Source organism: Colobus angolensis, unplaced genomic scaffold (genome assembly GCF_000951035.1).
Source record: "Colobus angolensis palliatus isolate OR3802 unplaced genomic scaffold, Cang.pa_1.0 Scaffold34, whole genome shotgun sequence".
NCBI lineage: Eukaryota > Metazoa > Chordata > Mammalia > Primates > Cercopithecidae > Colobus > Colobus angolensis.
Window position 1 is genome coordinate 3,851,471 of NW_012116710.1, and position 4,970 is coordinate 3,856,440.

Here is a 4,970-nt window from a genome sequence, read left to right on the forward strand (position 1 = left end):
AAAAAAAAATTCTAAAAATGACAACAGCTTTGGGGTTGTCCTGAGCACGCTGCCATGTGAGGTGGCAAGTTGAGGAGTGGCAGGGGTTGGCTTAGATGTTCTTAGCTCAGAACCTATTAGTCTCTCAAGCAATTCTCTGCAAAGTATAGGAGGAAAATATTAATTTATCAATTTCTATGTAACTTTTAACTAAAAAATAGTTAATAGTATATAGTTTAGCCCTGATGTGTACCCTTGGCTCATATGTCAGACACCACATGTCATGTCCATTAAGTGGGGCTCCCAGAGGCCAGTGGGGAGCCCCACAAGACAGACAGGTTGACTGTGGCCACATCTTCCTTTTCTCTACATTCAGACTATTGCCATATATTGTGGTGTGCAGGAGCCCAATTGGGTTAATTTGAGGCTCAAATGAAATAGCTTTCACTGAATCAGCCCCCTTATTGTTGACAAGTGACTTCAAAGAGTCTGCACAGAAACTGCGGATGGAGATAACCCTAATCATGAAAGTACAAACAAGCAACAGGAAAAGTGTGGGACAGACTTGTCCTTGCTCTTAGTTTAGCCGCATTACCACGTTGGAAAGAGCAATGGAAAGGAATCTCACACACGAAACAATTCTTTCCTGTGTATTTGAGTTCCTGAAATAATGAGAAATAAATACAAACTCAAAATACAAAATAATAACGAGAAACAAATACAAACTCAAACTCAAATACAATTGTATTTGAGTTCCTGAAATAATAATGAGAAACGATTTGAAAGGTGGATTTCCATCCACTACCACTGGTGATGAAATTCACTGTGAACGTACACTGGTCCTGAGACATCAGCTAATGGCCACTATACTTGTATATACATGTATATATCTATGCATATGTATATGCTGGGGGTGCCCAGAGCATTCTTCTTGAGAAGATTGTGCAATCAAAAAGTTAGATGAGTGCTGCTCTAGATCCTCAGGCCTAGCTAGACACTAGGGGATGCTAGTCCTGGTTTGGGGTTTTTGGGTCTAATCGGATAATTTGTTTTAGATTTAGGGACAAGGAAAACTAGAAGGGGAGTATGCACTCCACAAAGCATTTTTGAGGCTCCACTGACACATTTGAAGATTAATAGGAAGAAACTTAAAACTCATTAAAGACTTTCCCTGGCTCTGATCGTCCCAACTTGGTGTAGTGTTGAGTGAAACACCAAGGCATGAACGTGGGTGCCCAGCTAGACAGAGCCAGGCGGGCCCTTCTCCCACAGCCTGAAGTCTCTGTTTCTCTCTCTTTCCCATCTTTCTCTCTGTTTCTACCCACCTCTCTTTCTCTCTCTCTTTCTCTCTCCCTCTCTCTCACTCACACACACACACACACACACACACTCATTCTCTCTCTCTCACAACACACACCACACACATACACACACACACACCTGACAATAAGAAACAGAAAGGTGGCATCCAGTACAAGAGCTTGTCAGTTCTCTCGAACATCAGACAGACCTAGATATTCAGTTCCCGCCTCGACCCCTCACCGACTCTGAGACCTGGAGCATGTCACATCCATTCTCAGAGCTTCAGCATCCTTAGCTGGAAAAATGGGCATGCCTACAACTCAACAGACAGTGACAAATAATCCAGTTTAAAAATGGACAGGGGACTCGAATAGACATTGCTCGAAACAAGACGCAGAAATAGTCAATAGCACATAGAAAGATGCTCCATATCGCTGGGTACAGTGGCTCACACCTGTAATCCCAGCAATTTGGGAGGCCGAGGGAGGCAGATCACCTGAGGTCGGGAGTTCGAGACCAGACTGACCAACACGGAGTAACCCCATCTCTTCTAAAAATACAAAATTAGCCAGGTATGGTGGCGGGTGCCTGTAATCCCAGCTACTCGGGAGGCTGAGGCAGGAGAATCACTTGAACCTGGGAGGCAAAGGTTGCAATGAGCTGAGATCGTATCATTGCACTCCAGCCTGGGCAACAAGAGTGAAACTCCATCTCAAAAAAAAAAAAAAAAAAAAGAGGATGCTCCACATCATTAGTCATTAGGGAAGTGCAAACCAAAACCACCATGAGATACCCCTTTACACCCACTAGGGTGGCTTACGATGAGACATACAGACAGTAACAAGTATTGGTGATGGTGCGAAGAAACTGGAGCCCTCATACATTGCTGGTCAGATTGTAAAATGGAGGTCACTTTGGAAAACAGTTTGGCAGCTCCTCAAAAGTTAAAAAAGATTTACTACATGACCCAGCAATTCCAATCCCTAGTATATTCGCGAGAGAATTGAAAACCTATATCCGAACAAAGACTTGTAATGAATGTTTATAGCAGCATTACACGTAACAGCCAAAAATGGAAACAACCCAAATGTCCATCCCCTGGTAAATGGAGACACAAAGTTTGAGATCATCAAACAATGCAACCTCATCCAACCAGTGGGAGGAAGGAAGGATGGACACTCACTGCAATGCGGATGAGCCTTGATGACATTGGGCTAAGCAAAAGAAGCCACTCGGAAAGGACCACACACCATATGATTCCATTCAGATGAAATGTCCAGAATACACAAATCCATAGAGATTTCCGTAGGTTTGTTGTTGCCAGAGGGAAGGGGAAGTGGGGAGTGACGGCTAAATGGTACAGGGTTCACCTTGGAGATGATAAAAAAAAATTAGATAGCGGCGCTGGCTGCACAACTCTGTGAATGCACAAGAACACTGAATTGTACACTTCATTTTTATCTATCTATCTATCTATCTGTCTATCTATCTATCTATCTATCTATCTATCTGTCTATTTATTTTGAGATAGAGTCTCCCTCTCACCCAGGCTGGAGCACAGTGGTGCAATCTTGGCTCACTGCAACCTCTGCCTCCTGGGTTCAAGTGATTCTCACGCCTCAGCCTCCCTAGTAGCTGGAATTACAGGTACGCACCATGCCTGGCTAATTTTTGTATTTTTAGTAGAGATGAGGTTTTGCCATGTTGGCCAGGTTGGTCTCCAACTCCTGACTTCAAGTGATCTGCCTGCCTTAGCCTCCCAAAGTACTGGGATTACACAGGTGAGCCACGCCGCCTGGCCCTGAATTACACACTTTTAAAGGGTGAATTTTATAGTAGTGAATTACATCTCAGTAAATCTGTTATTAAAAAAAAGAAGAAGAAGAAAGAAAAAGAAAAAGGAAAGACTACCCACAGAGTTGTTGTGAAAGTGAAATAAGGCGGGGAGCAGGGCAGGCCCAGCAAGGTCCTTGGCATGCAGCCAGCACTTGAGATCTCGCTCTCTGATCCTTTTCACAAGGAGGATTTCCCAGCACAAGTAACCTGGTGCTCTAGGGCTACACTAGCCTGAGTTCACTCCCCACCACTCCCCCTAACACACACTCCCAACTCATTAGTTAGGGCTCTGAACTCTTCTGGGCAGTTTCTTAACGAAACAGAAGAAAATAATAAGCACAAAACCATAATCATTCTCATCCCCCTTAAAAGGAAACTAGGTTGGCTTGAAGAGTGAGAGCCAGGGTGCTTTGAACAGAGGCAGCTCTAGGACGAGGATGACAGCCTACGGGGATGGGTGGGGGGAGCTCTGAGGTCTGCCAAGCCCCTCCCCTTGAGCCACACCACCTGCGCCTGAGGCTCTGACAAGCAGCAGGGCCCCCTCCCCATGGCCCAGCTTTCTGTTTGGCATATCCTCCCCGGGGTGCCTTTGAGCTGGAAGCAGGGGGACAGCTGGCTTCTTCCTCCCAAATCTCCCAAACCTGAGCTGCAGCTCAGGGTGGCTTCCTCCAGGAGGGGCACAGAGAGGGGCAGCTGCCTGCAGTCACTGATGGTGGTGCAGAGGCTGAGATATTTGCGGGAACACCCCTCCCCTACTAAGCTGTTAGGTTCCATAACAGCGAGGGTGTGAGGGACCTTCAGAGATCTAGTTGGACCCTTCATTTCACAAGTAGGGAAACTGGGGCTCAGAGAGGTCAAGGGTTTTTCTGAAAGTCTTGCAGCAAGTTGGTGACAGAATTGGGAGCTGGTCACCTACCACGGCCAAGTATAGCCGGGTGGAGCCTCAACACAACCCAGAGAGGTGAATATTTGTCATCTTCCCCTGAGGTAGAGACAAGTTCTCACCCAGCTAGGAAGATGCAGAGCTGGGACTCAAACCCAGGTCCACCAAAGAACCACACAATATCAAGCCTATTGAGGACACTCTTTCTCCCAATTTCCTTAAAAGCTGACCCTCCACCCCACTGCTCACCCAGCCCCATGTCCCATTACCTGTGGTCCTTTAGCTTGTCTGGGCAGCAAGAGGAACTCTGCGTAGACTGTGTGGATGCTGGGTTGGTCAGGGGAAGGACAAGACACGCTGCACCTGTGACAGCAAGGAGGGCGGGACTACCGTGACGCTGCCCCTGGGCCCCACTCGCTCACTGGGATGGCATTCCTTCCTGCTGGTGCTATCTGCCCCAGGCCTTCCTGTCTGACTTGACTCTTCCCTACAGCACTGCAGGAGGGGCAGGTGGGGCAGCTACATGCCTGGCCCTGCCTCAGGGCCACAGCCATGCCCTCGGACTCCAGGAGCCAGTGAAATGGGGGCAGCTGTGCCACCCTTGGCTGTACCAAGCTCTGGGAAGGGAGGAGGGGACGTGTCTCAGGTACCCCCTCCACCCACATTGGTGAGGCTGACTCAGGCCCTAGCCATGTGTCCCAACCTGCCCTGTGCGTCCCAGAGGGGAAGGAAGATACTCCGATGCTCCCAGGAGGCTGAGGTTGGTCAGGGAGCAGGAGAGAAGGCCCGGGGACTCAGGAGGCTGGCAGTGCCCGCTCCTAGGTAGGAAACTGGGTTACAGCTAGAGGAACTTTTGGAGAGCACCCACTCGCCTTGTGCAAGTGGGAAAACACAGGTCCCTAGAAAGGTGAGAGGAGCAGTGTCAGACCTCACACAGCCGAGGGCAGGGCCCCAGCTCAGCCTGCCTCCG

At 48.2% G+C, this 4,970-nt stretch overlaps 1 protein-coding gene across 3 annotated transcripts in view; it reads right to left on the reverse strand.

Annotated features, from left to right (window-relative positions):
- TMEM40 (transmembrane protein 40) overlaps positions 1 to 4,619 on the reverse strand; it is a 34,216-nt gene extending 29,597 nt beyond the window's left edge. For 2 of the 3 annotated variants that reach the window (XM_011952339.1, XM_011952338.1), the window contains exon 1: positions 4,270 to 4,619. The gene's annotated coding sequence lies outside the window, so the exon portion shown is untranslated. The remainder of the gene's footprint in view (positions 1 to 4,269) is intronic. The other variant, XM_011952340.1, reaches the window with a different exon arrangement.
- Positions 4,620 to 4,970: the final 351 nt, after the last annotated feature.